The sequence below is a fragment of the Mauremys reevesii genome, linkage group 1 (genome assembly GCF_016161935.1).
Source record: "Mauremys reevesii isolate NIE-2019 linkage group 1, ASM1616193v1, whole genome shotgun sequence".
Taxonomy (NCBI): Eukaryota; Metazoa; Chordata; order Testudines; family Geoemydidae; genus Mauremys; species Mauremys reevesii.
The window spans coordinates 238,936,735-238,954,186 of NC_052623.1; the positions used below are offsets into that span (position 1 = coordinate 238,936,735).

The 17,452-nt window shown below is 43.7% G+C and overlaps 1 protein-coding gene across 12 annotated transcripts in view; it reads right to left on the reverse strand.

The window, feature by feature from the left end:
• PPFIBP1 (PPFIA binding protein 1) overlaps nucleotides 1–17,452 on the reverse strand; it is a 169,087-nt gene that overhangs the window by 125,900 nt on the left and 25,735 nt on the right. Inside the window, exon 1 of one of the 12 annotated variants that reach the window (XM_039482870.1) lies at nucleotides 13,062–13,081. The exons of the other annotated variants lie outside the window; for them this stretch is intronic. The gene's annotated coding sequence lies outside the window, so the exon portion shown is untranslated. Of the gene's footprint in view, nucleotides 1–13,061; nucleotides 13,082–17,452 lie in introns of those variants that run through there. 12 annotated transcript variants of the gene reach the window in all.

A 17,452-nucleotide genomic window follows, 5' to 3' on the forward strand; every position in this document is an offset into this window, starting at 1 on the left:
GTAAATCAAAGATGTTCTTTGTTACTCTGGTATGTCAGAAAGCAAGAGGCTTCAGTTATTTCCTCTTCAACAGACGCGGGGTTGAGCACACAAAGCCTACACTTCTGGCCACCAGTATGGTCACTCACTGCTTTAGAGAGAAGGAAAAAATTTTAAAATACATTTCACATAAAAGAAATTTTCACTACATAGTGAGCTGATACCACAAAGATGAATAAGAGCATTTGAATTTTGTTTCACACAATTTGTGTGCCCATGTTATCTTCAAAATAGTTTTTTTTTAACTTTAATTTTTACTAATAAACCTATACATATTCCTCAGAATCCCTAAACCCAGGACATATTCCTCAGAATCCCTAAACCCAGGACTAGTGGTCTCAGAAGTGCATCCCGGAGCCTCCCGTCATCACCTTACAAGCATATAAGGGGCCTGTTTTTAGAGTGAAGCCCCCAAACAAAAGAATTTAATACATCTCCACATGGCTGGCTGGCATCTTACCTCAAAATTTTTCCTACAGAAAGAGCTCAAGGTTTTCAATACTGGCCCTTAGTTAGCCATTGAAATACACAACCATCACTACCACCGAAAGAGTGCCATTCGAGCACCTGCTACCAGCGAAGCCTCATTGCTCCCACACCAGCAAAGGAGATAGCTGATCACCTGACGCATGCAGCTTCCTCAACACCGCATGAGGTTTATAGTTTTAAAAATCCAAGGAGTGACCCAATTTATGGATAAATAGGGCACATTTCATAAAAGAGTAAGTAAAGATGCAATTTTGTTAATGATTGAAATAACTATCCCCCTGTTTTCTGCTGTGTTTCACATCATACAGAGAGGCAAGATAAAAACATATGATATTCTTGCTGGAAGGCTGAAATGTAATGCTATTCTTTGTCTTGTAATTCACAATGATAATACACAAGAACCCAAAACAGAGAGACAAAGCAGGCTGATCCCTAAAACAGAGGGGCAGAAATCACCCCACTTGCTTTAGGACATGCAGAACTGACTCTGCCCTACAAATCCCTCTTCCTGCAATCAGGACCCAGAAAACCCAGAGAATTTAAAAGGACAATTCACAATTTTAACACCGTTTTCAATACACCTCATTTTCAAGATTGCCATTTCCTCAGAAGTCACAACACAGAAGTAATTAACTGATTTTAAATGTTTTAATATATGTAATAGGGAGGCAGGTAGCAGGTCCTGCACTGTGCTGTGCCCCTGGTTTCCACCAAGAACAGGGAATTCTGGGAGATGCAGCAAGACCTGCTGAGTCTAATGGCAAAGAGACCAGGAAAAGGGCTGTCCCATCAGTCAGAGAGCCTGGAAAAGAGCTTAGGGGGAAGCTTTTTAAGATACTAGTGAAAGAGCCTGGGAAAATAGCTCTGGATCACCGTCCACCTAATGTACCCTGAGGAGACAATACTTATGGAAGGGCAGTGGCCTTGGGGAGGGAGAAAGATGGTGGTTAGACCTGACACCTGCTTCATTTTGTTGAGGGCCCCAAAGGTTGCTCTTAAGGAGGAAGGGTGTGAACTCACTTTGGCCTGGTCTGCACTGGGGGGGTTGGGGGGGTCGAACTAAGGTACGCAATTTCAGCTATGCGAATAGCGTAGCTGAACTCGAACTACCTTAGTTCGAACTACTCACCTGTCCATACGCCACGGGATCGAAGTCTGCGGCTCCCCCGTCGACTCCGCCACCGCCGTTCGCGGTGGTGGAGTTCTGGAGTCGACAGGAGCGCATTCAGAGTTTGAACTATCGCGTCTAGATTAGACACGATAGTTCGAACTCCGAGAAGTCGAACGCTACGCGTCGACCCGGCAGGTAAGTATAGACCTGCCCTTTGACTGTAAGGGACCAGCAGGGAGTGTTGCTGTTGTTTCCAGAAGAGAGGAGAAGATGGACAAACCCTCAAGCAATGGTTCTGAGCCAGGGAGACTGTGTGAAGACTGGAACTTGTATTTGGACTTGGGTTACCTTGGAAAGGGTAGAGTTTTTTGGCTCAGCTGGAGGGCTAAAATTACTCCTCAGTGATGGAAACTAGGGAACAAATGCATCTGCACAGTGCAAGGTAAACACATTGTTACAATACAAAATGCCATCGAAAGGGCACGCTAGCCAAATATCTCGATTATATGATTTATCTAGGCTTATTATTACATATTACGGTGCTAGGCTCTCTATACATGTTAGAAAGGTTATATATTAATCATCAAGATTCTACAACTCTCTCTCTCAGTAGCTAGTTGGCTGAGTTTTAGAACTGATGCTTGCAATTTAAGGAGATTTGCAGACAAAATATAGAAGCAAATCTCCACAGAAGAAAATTACTTCTTGGGGTGAACTGCTAGAATTCACTAAAGAATTTCTGATCCTGTGTTTCTCAGTTAAAAAAAAATGGTAAGGTAAGGCCGCCATAAAATTTGTGGAAAAATTAATGATAGTTTTTGACCTAACACAGAGAAAGATACAATACATAGTTCTAATGTATCCCTTTTAGTGTAATAGGCAGAGACAGTAATACAACACAAACATGACTATACAATACTCAGAAAACTGAACCGATGTGCAAGATTTCAAACCTGGTGTCCTTTCCAGCCCTTAACCCCATTAACCAGGGAGAAAACAGGGAACTAACTCAAACCAATACATCTTAACATGTCTGTAATTCTACTTCACCTTGCCAAACTGAGGGTTTTAATGCTATGACCACTCATTTCTTTTGCAGACTATGGAGACAGCACTAGCTGCTGGACAAAGGAAAAGCTAAAAATGGCACTGGAATTACAATCCAATGAGTGAGGATCTGAAAGACTGATTTAGGAGTGTGTGCTGGCAGCAGTTTAACTGTTTTGTACCAGATTGTGAAGCACAGACTGATTCAATTTCTTCTTTGTACCTGTGGTAAGCTCTCCTTCAAAGGCATTTTTGGGAGTATGTTATCTGGAAGACTGGAATGCAGTGGTCTGTTTTAGATCTGTTCATTACCAATTAATCAGGCTAGAGTGACCTATTTACTTTTATTCCTGATGCAAGATATTTTTTTAAAGAAAGGTAAATTCTTTAAAATATAAAAAGTTATTTGACTTCCTTCCACTACATAATAGAGCAGGTGTGGGCAAACTACGGCCTGCGGGCCAGATCTGGCCCATGGGATTGCCTCCCGTCGCGCCGTGGGCCCCGCACTGCTCTCAGAAGCGGCCGGCACCACTTCCCTACAGCCCCTGGGCGGGGGGGCGGGCAGAGGGCTCTGTGAGTTGCCCTTGCCTCCAGGCACCTGCCCCCGCCTCCAGGCACCTGCCCCCGCAGCTCCCATCAGCCGGGAACAGGGAACTGCAGCCAATGGGAGCTTCGGGGGAGGTACCTGGAGAGGCACAGCAAGGGCAGTGCACACAGAGCTCTCCGCCCCCGCTTCCCCAGGGGCCGCAGTGCCTCCTGAAGCGGCGCAGCATAGGGCCAGGGCCTGCAGGCAGGGAGCCTACCCTGGCCCCGGTGCGCGCCGCTGCCACCCTGGAGCCACTTTAGGTAAGCGGCACCGTGCCGGAGCCCAAACCCCACCTGCACCCCGCCCCCCAACTCCCTGCCCTGAGCTCCCCGCCTGCACCCCGCCCCCCAACTCCCTGCCCTAAGCCCCCTGCCTGCACCTCGCACCCCTCCTGCACCCCAACCCCCTGCCCTGAGCTCCCTGCTGCACCCTGCGCACCTCAATTCCCTGCCCTGAGCCCCCTCCCACAGTCTGCAGCCCTCCTGCACCCCTGCCCTGAGCCCCCTCCCACAGTCTGCAGCCCTCCTGCACCCCTGCCCTGAGCCCCCTCATACACCCCGCACCGCCTCCTCTGCCCCAATCCCTTGCCCTGTGCCCCTTCCTGCACACCGCATCCCACACCCCGCACTCCCTTCCGCACCCCAACCTCCTGCCCGAGCCCTGCATACAATTTCCCCACCCAGATGTGGCCCTCGGCCCAAAAAGTTTGCCCAACCCTGGAATAGAGGGATGAAATTAAGTCTTTCAAATGGCTCATAAGACAGTTCCACTTACTTCTCCCGCCCACCCATTCATTATTGTCCAAGTGGATTATTAAAGATGCTGTGCTGACACTCCACCTGAATCTCTGAAAAATAGTCTGGCAAATTCCATTAGCCACAGAAAGAAAAATGTACTTTAAAAACTTACATTTATACAGCCTCCTTCAGCCCGGACCCAAAGCACTTTACAAACTTAACTGATAGACAAACTATGAAGAATCCTGGCCGTATTGAATTTATGGGCTAAATTATCACGCTGGGTTTACATGTGGCAAGCAACATACAGCCTGGTGAACTGGCTGATCACCCACACTGAGGGTGCAGTTCAGGCTGCTGCATTGGAAAGGTGGGCAAGAAATATCTGCTCTGTGGATAGATGTCATGGAGTTATTTTGGCAGCAGGAACTTATGCAAATAAGCTTCCCTATCCCTGAGCAGCTCCATGCTTCCCCTCTGTGCCTCAGTTCCCTCATCTGTAAAATGAGGATAATGATTCTGACCTCCTTTGTAAAGTGCCGTGAGATGTAAGGTGCATTACAAGAGCTTTTCCCCCCCATGGTGGGACCTTGGGAAAGGAATAATTGACTTCTTTTCTCTCTCTCTCTCTCTCTTTTTTTTTTTTAAATGTGGGCATGTTTGGGGTGCATGGGGTGTCCTCTGGGGCTTTTTGCCTTTGATAACACTCCTGTTTTCAGGGAGATGGGGGCCCATCAGGCTGAAGAACACCTCATCTCTACTGCTTGGCAGCAGCTCCATTGCAGAGATACCACCCAGGACAAGTCTTTAGACCATACAGCCCATTCCATCGCATCCCTCCAGACTAACACCTCCGCCCTCTGCTAGGATATGGAGGAGGAGCTTTTTCCTCCCAAGAACCTGCCTTTACTTACAGCAACTGGGTGATGAGGATGATGTAGTTAAGGGGCTGTCCCATAGATGTTCTTCCTCATCAAGATCCCAGGGGGTTACACAGCTTCTGTGAGATTCACGTCATAGATGACCTTTTTGCCAGGATTTGGCCCTCAGTTTTTAACCTCCTCAACAGGGGCGGCTCCAGGCCCCAGCACGCCAAGTGCATGCTTGGGGCGGCATGCCGCGGGGGGCGCTCTGCCGGTCGCCGCGAGGATGGCAGGCAGACAGCCTTCGGTGGCATGCTTGCGGAGGGTCCACTGGTCCCGCAGCCCCGGTGGACCTCCCACAGGCATGCCAGCGGACCCTCCGCAGGCACACCTGTGCGAGGTCCACCGGAGCCGCGGGACCGGCGACCGGCAGAGAGCCCCCCGCAGCATGCCGCCGTGCTTGGGGCGGCGAAATGTCTAGAGCCGCCCCTGCTCCTCAACAATAACCACATCCCCAGTATATACTGTATTTCATATATAAACAATGTAAAGCAGCCCCCGAATTGAAATGCTTTGATTGACAGATGCTTCCCTAACAGCCCTACTACCACTGCTACTTTTTTATCTTGATCTATATTGAAAGCTGTGGAGAAGAGTTTTGGAACCTTTTTCCCCTTCTCTCTGTTTTTACTCTTCATATTTAGTTTATTTTGTGATTTAGTCTTGCATTAAACCACCAGGTATTTTTAAGGGGCTTTCTTTTTAAATCAAGGGAAAGGAATACCTGTATATATATTTCTAAAGCAATCACCACAGTAATAATACATAATAATTATTATTATATTTATTATTTATGCCACCCAGCTGTCATACAGTAGTTTTCATCAGTGATGACTATGCACCAAGGTTGAGGCAGCACGCACGGATTTATACTAAGGCCTTAAATAGTCAAAGAGCAAAACTGAAGAAATGTTCATTTTCCTGTTTCAGGGAAGCCCAGCAAAAAAATAAGTCAACTCCATGTTCATGGATGATAAATATCTATTACTGCAGTATAATTTTCATACAACGGGGCATTAAGCCAAACACTGTTTTGAACTGAAGTTAATAGGATTATTGTTTGAACAAATCCAACATGCTCACCATATTGATACACAGCACCTAATCCTACCAAATATCAAAAAGTCAGCATACTTCCAGAGATGTTTTCAGCTCCTGCTGCCCAACCAGCAGAGAGACCATATAATGAATCTCTTAATAATGCTGTGACAGAAGTTTAAGATCATGTAATTGTAATGATATGTAAAATATTGACCCTCTAGTCTTGGAGCATCATTTGTGTCTTCAGTAGAGGTATGCACAACAAAAAGCCAAACGCCCATAAAGCCTGCCTGCCAGTGGGTTTCACTACAAGCCCAAGCTTAGCATAAGGATTGTTCGTCTTTCAGCTGAATCTGGGCTGACGGAAATGCTGGAGTTTGAACTGAATTTCACTTTGGGTTTCTGCATTCCTTCAAACCCGAAGCTCAGAGTGAAACTAATGCTCAGAGCGCATTCCTCATGACTTAAACTTAATGTACGCATGAAGCCCTGTGACCAAAACCACTGGTATTTTGTCTTCTGCTACTTATCACTACAAAATTTTAAACGTTGGGGGGATGGTGGGGGAGAAACAGGTGACTCAACTCCCATGCCAGCATCGTAGGATGTAGACAACACATCCGATTGCTACTGCAAACAATATCTAGCGAATATGGTTTGTATGTTCAAAATTCAATTACACATTCTGTGATTTGGCTTCTCTTTGATGTTCAGGAGGCCAGTTTGTTCAGCAAGTTTCCAACTTCAAAATTCATAATTTACTGCAATGAGTTATGGGAAAGCTACAGTAATTAAGCATTTAAAATTACAAAAACACAAACAGGTAACATTAAATTGCCAGTTTAATTCAGCATAAAAAGCTGGAACTCCATCGTCAGTGCCCTGTTTTTCAACATGGAAAGCACAAGATACCCCTTCACACACTACATAGAGACCTTGACAAAAATGCCTACCTCACAGCCTGGGGTATCAAGAAATGAGTTTAGTAATACCCAGCATTCGTTTAATACTTTCCATCTAAAGCATCTCCAAGCACTTCACTAACATTAATCAGGCCTCACGTATATCCTTGTGATATAAGTATTGTTATCCCCATTTTACAGATGAGGAAACTGAGGCAGAGTGGCAAAGCCATTTGACCAAGACGACACAACATGGAATTTTTCAACCTTTACTCAATCTTGATTATTTTTTGTCTATATGAAAAGGAAATGGTCCTCAATTCATAATATGAGTTATGGACATTAACCTCAGAAAACTGCATCAAAAACATACTAACCTACACCGACTTCTTATATACTGTCAAAAAAGAATACTGGTAAGTGCTACATTAACTGATCTGTCTGGTATAAATATGTGTAATAGGGATGAAAATAAAATTGCAAATCATTTAAATGATGTCTTCGGGTAACTGACTGTTCAGAGTTTAAAAGTGAAACTAGACATGACCTATGCTAGGAAAAAATGTAAGTCTATAACTAATTTCTATATTAATCACTGACTGAGTCAACCCTAAAATTAAAGTGCTCTTCTGCACTAATTGTGTCATTTACGTTATGCTATAATACAGAATCATATAACTTGTTGTTTTAACTCAACTTTACAAAAACAATACCAAAATTATGCTGGTTATTTTTTCTGCATAATTCTCCAATGAACAATGGGTGAAAGATGCAGAAATTAATCTTCCAAATCTTCACCCAAAAGTCCAGTGTAAAGTTGACTACAAAAATCTCATGCCCCAACTCTCTCAGTTGTAAAAATAAGGTGGTAATTAGTCATGTCAAATGCGTTATCCAAGAGATCTCCCATCTCTTCCAGTTATGCAAAAAAGACTTACTCTGTAGTATAAATTACAATGATGAAAACTATTTGTCATGTTGGTTTTTTTTGTTTTTTTTTTTACTTCCATCAAGTTTGCTGGTACCACTTTGACTAAATTCATTGATCTTGCTAATCATATGACAAGCAGGGTGCAGGTTACAACCTGCAGAGTTAACAGAGAAGCTAACAGCAAGCAACCCCTGTGGAAATTCCAGGAGTCTCTCAAAATCTTTTAACTGATGCCTGATCTATTGGGGTCCAAAAGTCAGAATTAACAAGAGTTTTCTCTGAGAAAGGACTATGGGATTAAGCCCCATTATAACAACTTTACAAAAGGAAAATGCTTTAATTAATATGAGGATGTGGCCACAGTGTTTTATCTTGCTGACTCTAATTTTACTCCATTCCTTCCTCAACTGCTGAAGAGTTTATCCTTCATTTCCCTTGTGTCTTATTTGGAGACATACAGGGATAAATTCATCTCTGGCATAGTTCTGCTGACTTGACACAGGGCCCTCATTCGTTTCAATGGCATTACAATAGAGATGTACTGTTGCCAAGTAAAACTGCAGCTCCAGGTTTGTTTGTTTGTTTTATTTTTTAACTCTAAAATGTACTGATAAGCACATAAGCTTCCGATATACAAATGGCCAACAGTGAATTTTAAATAATCCTGAAAACACCATTTCCACTCAGCAAGTTATTTTCCAGACACTTCAAACAGACGCAATTAGATTACAAAATAAACCCATCACCACCACCTGAACTGTTCTGTTTCATCTCCTCAGTCCCTGGAACTGAGAGTGTTCTCTTTTTCCTCCACCAGAGAAAACGAGTATTGTGGGTTATTCCCTCCCCTCCACCCCCACATACAATCAGCATTATTCTCCCAACATATTTGACCATATATAATGGGATAGGTAGTTAGAACTTAGTTTCACCCTTCTTATAGCTACCAATAGTTATGGATGCAATTTAGGTCAGTGAGATGCTTAGCTACTTGATTTGAGCTACTTGAGTGCGGTCAGGAACAGCAGCAGCAGAACAGGATGCAACAAGGGATGTGGTCTGGAGAGGGTCCTTCATGCAGACTGACTATGGGAACACTAGAATCTAGTGCCCCCCCATCCCCCGCCCCCTCAGCCAATTGGAGCAGGATTCTTTCCCCAGACTCCTGTCCTGGGCAGTGGATTATGCAAAGCTCCTTTTGTTCCTAAGAGGAGACAGCAGTAGTTGGGCAAGAGGGGTGGGCAGCTGGTTTTCCAAGTCCCTCTCATGCAAGGAGAAGGATTTGACAGCTTGTGGGAGGATGTGCCAGGGAAATGGATGTTGGTTGGGAACATATGAGGATAGGGAAAAAACAGTCTCCTGAGACATACTGATTGGAGCAAGACAAGGAGAAGCTGTCAGTAGGAAGGTCGATGGCCAGCAAGAGCATGGCGTAAATTGAACCATGGATATTTGCACGTCAGGTGCCTTTCACCCATGCAGCTCAAAGCGTTTCACAGACATTAACAAATTAAGATGCAGATACCCCCAGTGAGGCAGGAAAGTATTATCCCTATTTTACAGGTGGGGAAACGGAGGCACGGAACATGTCAAATAACTTCCCCATGACCACGTAGGGCCTGATCATGTGAGGTACTGAGCATCCTCTGCAATGTGCTGGACCTTGCAAGCACTCAGTACCCCGCAGAAGCAGGCCCACAGTCAATCACTACAAAGGACAGCGGCAGAACCCGAAGTGCCTGCCCCACTTTCTTATTCCAATCACCAGACCATGCTGCCTATACACACAGCTGCCAGGCTGAGGAAATGTCTTTGGAGAGGTGCTGACAGGCCACTTCACCTTGAAGGGTCCCTTGAAATGTGTGTCAGCTACTTATGCTAAACAATCTTTTCCATCTTGTGACACTGAGTACATGTCCCAGACCGGAAGAAGAGCTCACTGTAAGCTTGTCCCTCTCACCAACCAAGAGAAGTTGGTTCAATAAAAAAAAAATATTACCTCTCCCACCTTGTCTCACTAAAATCCTGGGACCAATACAGCTACACCACCACTGCATAGATATATTTAAAGCTGGCAGATAAACAGCACTAGGTTTTATTTATGTTGGTAGTTTATAAACTATCATTTCCTCACTGTGATGCCAGAATGCAAAATCTTCCCCCATTGCTGCTAGAAACGTTTTGATCTGTTTTACTCAAGAACTTTCCTTATACCCATTGCAATACACCTCTACCCCGATATAACACGGGTTCGCGTACAACGCGGTAAAGCTCTGACACGGCTGGGGCCGGGGCAAGGAAAGTGGAGCAGGCTGGGGCCGTGTCACTCTGCTTCCCGCCGCAGGTGAGTGGATAGGGGTCAGAGCAGTCAGGGGAAAGGGGGGTTGGGTAGGGGGTGATTAGGGACAGGGGTCCGTGGAGGGGGTGGTCAGGGAACAAGGAACGGGGGGGGGGGGAGAGAGAGGAAAGCAAGTTCGATATAACGCGGTCTCACCAATAATACGATGAGACTTTTTGTCTCCCAAGGACCGCGTTATATCAAGGTAAAGATGTATTTTATTTCAGCAATAAGTAAAGATGCAGCCACTACTATTAAATACCCCAATTTAACTAACTATTATAGAGCATTATCCTCAGAGAAAAATTGTCATTAGCTTTCAATCTATCTACTTCTCTAAAGAGGTCAGTGTCTTGCAACAACAGATTTGTTTTTCTCTCAGGGGAAATACAAATGATGCACTGTGTACACAACCCCAAAAGTTTCACAATTTATTTTTCATATCTGGAGGAAAAGTAGGCTCTGCTTAGAGCACGGAGAATAAAGCCTCTCCCTCTAAGAATAGGTTTTCAAATATTGTGGTATCAAACTGAAATGACTGAAAGCTCTGACGATATTTCTTTTGAACAAAACACACAATTTTTCAAAAAAGAAAGCAGGAAGAATGGATGGCTCAGGGGATTGCTGATGGGATACAGGAGCTTTTCAGCTCTAGGTCACCAATTCAAATCCAATCGAATTATGTAATGATTAAAATGTACAGCCAATGGATTTTTGGGCAATCTTTTAATATGTGAAATGTGTTATTGCGGCCCACTTCTAAATGGACAGATGTCCACCACACCTACAGAAACCACACCTCCACCACAACTGGCATTCACTCCAGAAAGGCAACAGACTGAATGTGCATGGATACTGAACTATTTTATTACCACTGCAGGTGTAGGCAATGTGGGGAATTTTGCACGGCTGCCACCTATGCTGTACCTATCCTGTGGCTAGCAACTGTCACCCTCCATAGATGTCAGCCTGGCACCCTTCATGATTAAGCTCATTATTAGTTTTACAACAGCATCCAGAGGCCATGACCCCATTGTGCTAGGCACTGTACAAATATAACAAAAAGACTGCAAGCTCTTTGGGGCAGGGACTAACTATAAGGCTATAGACAACAGATGGATAAAACAGACTGGGAGAGCAGGAGGAAACAATGAGACAAAACTGGTCATAAAAGTAAAAAAGGTGAGCCACCGGTATATAACCCTCAGCCCTTCCACAATGAACCAGCAAAGGATTCCAGGTGAACCAGAAATAGAACAGTGCAACTATTCAACAACAAAAGCAACACGTTTATTTTTATTCCTTCTAAAGAGACTAGTTAAATTGATACTTTTGTTTCATCTGCCAAGTTTTCAAAGCGGTGGAAACGCAAGCTGTTCAAACTAAGACTCAGTAGCTAACTAGAAAATCATCTACTGGGTACCTACAGTGTCTTTCACAGCTATTAAAAATAAAAAACAAACAAACCCACTTATGTAGAACAACAGCCTCATTTAAAAGCCACCTTGAATAGGTACACCTCTCAAGTGCAGCCACGGGGGAAGTTATTACATGTGGCTCCTAAATGAAGATGTACTGTATTTATTATTATTAGATCAGGGATCTAATACCAGGCAAGTTTAACTAAAGAAAAATGTTAGTGCTCATTTGGTAAGAGTTTTGATCAGGTGGGAAAAGTCCGAATTTCACTCTCTAATTATGTTTCTACTGTTTAAATTGAATTAATTTAACAAAAATTCCTATTAAGGGTTAGATTTTGATGGACTTTTGCACAGGTGCTTGACGGGAGAACACAAGGAACTTCCCTATCCCTTGCATAAGGCCCAGTTACAGCCACAACCCGTGCACTCGGGATTACTCTCCCCGTGCAACCCTGGGGATGCGCCTCACCCTCATGTGCCGAGTACACCAGATGCAAATGGATGGAGGAAGCAAGATGCACCATCCTAAAAAAAATTTCCAATTAGCACATATCCCACCCTCAAGCCGCAGGAATTACAATCTAGCCCTTATAATACAACGACACAACGTATTGTGGTAGACAGCCCTTCAGAGACAGAAACAGCCAAATGTTTTAATTAGAACATGAAACCAAAGTGAAGAGGAATTGGTTTTCAGGGCAGAACTTCCATTTATACAGATGGATCCCAAAGAACTTTAACAAGCTTATATTAAAAAGTTATACCAAGAATCACTTCATCTTGTACATAAATGCAGCCACTGCGACCCTGTAGAACTGTTTAGGACAGCAAATGAAAACTACTGCACCCAACTGCAACTAATTTAGGTAAGCAGAATGCACACACATTATTTGTCAGGACAGTGAGGTTCACACGTCTGTGTTTTTCACAATTGCCACTAAAGCGCTAAAGACAACAAGCTGTCAGTGCAACACCTTTATTACAGTTAGAACTGTCTCCTCCAAAAGACACCACACTGCCAACTTGTCTTCAGCAGGGAGGAAAGTTGTGCTCTACAAGTCCTAACCGATGCAGTGGTTGCAGGGTGCAGATTTAAAGAGGGGAGGTGACTCAGTAGCCTGGAAGAAGGGAAGAGATTGTCAGATTGGGCAGCACCAGGGAGCAATCCACACTATGGTTACCTGCAGGAAGGAGATGGAAGGAGCCGAATGAGAGAACAGGATACTGGGTGAAGGCACAGAGAAGCAGAATGGAGCAAGTCCATTGAGAGTTTACAAAAGGAGTCAGCAATTTTGAACTGTCTTTGACTACTGCAAAGTTAACTTCATCATTAGCTATTCTCCTTTTAGCAGAGAAACTAATATTTTTCTTAAAAATATAGTCACCAACACGCAGCATCATAATTTTTTTCCAGGGTCAATTCTCCAAGTCAGCTGGGGATCTGCAAGCTGCTAGACCACCTTCTGTTGAAATCGGTGAGATTTAAAACTTACCCCAGATACTACCCTACTGACTGCACAACAGCAATCCCGGTGCATACAGAAGCAGTTTGTTATAATGTATTTTCCCCTCTCTGCCTGCAGCACAATTTCTCATTCACTGGGTTTTTGTATAACTCCTTTATTTGAGAAAAATGTGCCAGCAAGGAACAGAGGGTTTCCGCCGCCCCCGCCTACACAATATAATTATGCCAAGGAAATGCTTAGAAACAAACTATTTTGTTAGCAGTCTGTTTCATGGCTCAACTTCAGGGAATAGGTTTCCAACATAGATTTTTTTTTTTTAAAGTGTACCGTATGAAGCCAGATACGGTGGGTCATTATAAAAGAATGTCACATAAAACTTCACATTTTATGAAGGAAGCGTTGTGGAAAAATGGATTCAGTCATTTAAGACGTACGCCCTTGACTTTATTTACAGCAACTCCCTCAAAAAATCCTGCTAAATCCATGGGCTTGACAGGTTTCATTGGTATAACTTGCTTCGCTCAAGGGTGTGAATAAGTCACCCCCTGAGCGACACAAGTTACACGGACCTAAGTGCTGGTGTGGACCGCGCTATGTCGGCGGGAGAGCTTCTCCCATCAACTTAGCTACCGTCACCCGGGGAGATGGTTTTATTATGCCAACAGGAGAGTTCTCTCCCATCGGTCTGGAACATCTTCACCAGATGTGCTACAGTGGCGCAGCTGCATTGCCACTGTAGCACTTCTAGTGTAGACTAGCCTTAAAAGCCTGGCCAGAGTAAAGCAAAAGGATTCCTGGGTCTGATCTTGCACTCACTCCCACCCACGTACATCAAGGATAACTCCACCAAAGTAAATGGAGTTACATCTGTGTGAAACCAGCTTAAGAAATAAACAAATGAAGTCTGTCAAACACACTCTGATAGGTCGATAGTCAGACAACTATGCAGGATGGTCACCTTCTCCAGCTCACTCAAACTCTTCAGAGATACGGTGATACTAACTGGTATTTAAGTTGCAGGGTGGTATCGTGTACTGCATTTTGGTTTAGGGAGCCACAGATACTTGACTTCTAACCCCAGCTCTGCCACTCACTCACTCAGTGGGGCTTGGGCAAGTCACTCCACTACTCTCTGCCTCAGATTCCCATCACTCAAAATGAAAGGATACTTCATGTGATTGTTGGCTCTCCAATGACAGTTACCCCAGAGCAGGACTCTCAGCAGAGGGAAATAACTGTAGTAAATGTGGTGGTTACGGGGAAGTGTTGACTTTAAGAGGGACCACACATTAGGAACACCTGTATATTATGACAACGAGGTACTGTATCTACACATCACTGCCATATGCAGGTGCTCCTAATAGTAGGTACAATGTGGTCCCTGTTAAAGTAATCAAGATCATCCATCGTCCTGACGGTACATTTTGAAAATGTTGTGCAAACATGCACAAACAGAAAGTGCTACATCAGTGCAAATCATTATTTCTTAAGGCTGGGCCTAAACCATAGAATCTAGATCTGTATCTGAACTTCCCCATGGCTCAGAACTGAGGTTTTCAGTCCTGGCTCAACTCCATTTCCTACCGGATATACAGGCACAAAACTCTGTCAGCACATGCACGTCATTACATCTAAACCTAACAGCTTTACCTGTTTAAAGCCATTTGTCCCCAAAAAAGAAGCAGGCAGTAATTGCAGACCCTAGGAAGCCCAGCAAATTTAGATAAGTAGGTTTGCAAAGTGCAAAATTCCATCTAAGCAGCCAACAGTTGAAGAAAGGTTCTTCTGCAATAGAAACATATGCTTCTGTCCATTGCTAAATAGACTTCTCCTATACTGCAATGCGCTCTTTATTATCACCACTGAGGTGTAGGGAAATCTGATTGTTCTATAGTAATTGCTAGTGATTGGAGTCACTATCCAAGGGCTGAATTTTGTCCTGACAGTCTACATGCTATGATTTAATATTTAAAGATATTTTCAAATTATAAGCAACAAAGTCACTTCTAACAAATTCCTTTAGTGCAGTGGATCTCAAACTTTTTTTACTGGTGACTCCTTTCACATAGCAAGCCTCTGAGTGCAAACCCCCCTCCCTTATAAATATATAAAAAAGTGTTTTTAATTTAACACCATTATAAATGCTGGAGACAAAGTGGGATTTCGGGTGGAGGTTGACAGCTCGTGACCCCCATGCAATAACCTTGCAAACCCCTGAGGGGTCCCGACCCCCAGTTTGAGAACCCCTGCCATACAGGTAGTCAACGTTTCTGGGTGGGGATGTGGGTGTAGTTAAAATAAGCTTTGTGAAGAACTAAAATTAACACCACATGCGAAGATCAGAAACATATCTGAAGACTGAATTTAGTACAGTCGATCTTCAGAATCTCTTGAAAGGGTTCACAGCCTCTTTCTATCACTCTCTTCTGTTCCGAGCCATGATGTCAAGCTCGTACATGTCTAGCTGTAACAAAGTATTCAGTCAGACTTGCAGCAAATTGGGGATCACCGCTTGCATTTTTCCACCTAGCAACTGCATGTCTTGAAGCAAGCTAAATAGCAAAATAAAGCCTATGATGATGTGTTACACAGGAAAGGGATAGAAAGTCTCAGACTAGCTCGACAGCAGGTTCCGATAGCACATGCCAATAACTATGTGTTTTCTCCTTTTAAACATACAGGGACCAATTCTCATCTCACTCACACGAGTTTTACATGGGTGTAACTCCACTGAGTAACTCCTGAATTTACACTGGTTTGAACCAGAACTTAATTACTCCTGTAGGATCAGATTCTGTCTGTAATGCTGGCATACAACAAATACAGAGAAGGTGATTGTTGAAAGATTTCTCCACCAATTCTGAAGCTCTCCCAAATCCTCCAACATGTCAGTCCCAGACCCTCTATGGTGGGAGTTGTGAAAAGGCATTCTGGTGATGAGTTCCGGGTGGGCAGTCCAGACAGCCGCATGCATATGCCTACTGCTTCAGTAATGGAAATCACCCACCCACCAGGGTGGTTGTGCTCCCAGCAGGAGCCATTCGTACTTGGGATCTAGGGAAGGGCAACGCTGTTGGTCAGAAGATAGGTGTACAATAAGAGGTAACACATATCCATTTTAGAGCCATTTACAAGAGCCATTTCCATATTAGAAACTCAAGAAGAGATTCTCTTCCCCATTTTGCTCCCTTTGTGCCACTCAAATGGCATAAAAGTTGCGGAGACTAGCCACATCCCTGTAACCTGGCAGGAATGTGGCAGAGCCCAGCCATCTTCCCCGTGGCTCCTGCTGCAGGAAACTGCCAGAGTCAGGAAGGAGGTATGGCTGGGTATACACTGCACTCTGGGTACGCTCAGCTGCCAAATGATGTCTTGGGGACGATTGCTAGCTGACACAGGTCAGAGTAGTGCATAGGCTGCCTGGAGCTGGACACAGGATCAGGAAGTTGTAACTGCTCTATTGTGAGCATATGTGCGTTATCTGGACCTATAGCTTCAAAATCCAAAATTCAAGTTCCATACAATAGTATAACTACAGGAGCTGGGAACTGCAGTTCTGGCAAACTACAGGACTTCTTCGAAAACAGACTCAGGCAAAATACAAGAGATCTGACAGAAAAAAAGGCCTTAGATCCGTACTATTTGTATCACAAATACACTCCAATAGCCATTTGATTACATCACTCTATTTTCCTATCTAATAAAGGTCAAACTGTATTTTTCCTTATTTTATGATTTCCTTCTAATGAAAGACTTTTCTCATGCCAAGAAAAAGCAAAATGAGACTTATTTGTCCTATAAGATACCGTGGCAAATTCTTCAGCAAAAAGAAATCATTGTTTTCCTAGTCTCTCCTAAAAAGGAAAAGAAAGTGAACAAGGGGCCAAAATTATTAGTACAGGGAACAGAAAACAAAGAAGAAAAGGGCCATTGAAAGAATATATTCCCAAGAGCTTTTTCAAATAATTTAGAAAACACCAAGCACTGCAGATATACTTCCTGTGAGCTATAACATCAGGTAGTTATTTTAAAAAAAAAGAAGTAATTGAATCTGAATGGCTTATTACACCCAGACTCTGCATAAACTGTGTAGTAAAGCAGAGTACTGCACTTTGAAATGTATTTTGTTTGAATGTAAAGAGAGACAAATCTAATTTGAGTGATTACTCCTGCTCCATAAAAAAGGACAGTTAACTGCCACTAATCTGCAAAACAGTTTAAAAATAAAAAAAAAAGGCAGATGATCAGACTTCTCAATGGAAGCATGGATTTAGAATCTCAGGGTCACTGTTTCACAGGCCAGCTGATGGCAGGATTCCACCCTCCTCTCCCAAAGCTGGAGACGGAACCCAGGAGTCCTGATTCCCAACCCCCCTCTCCCTCTAACCCACCAGATCCCATTCCGCATTCAGAGCCAG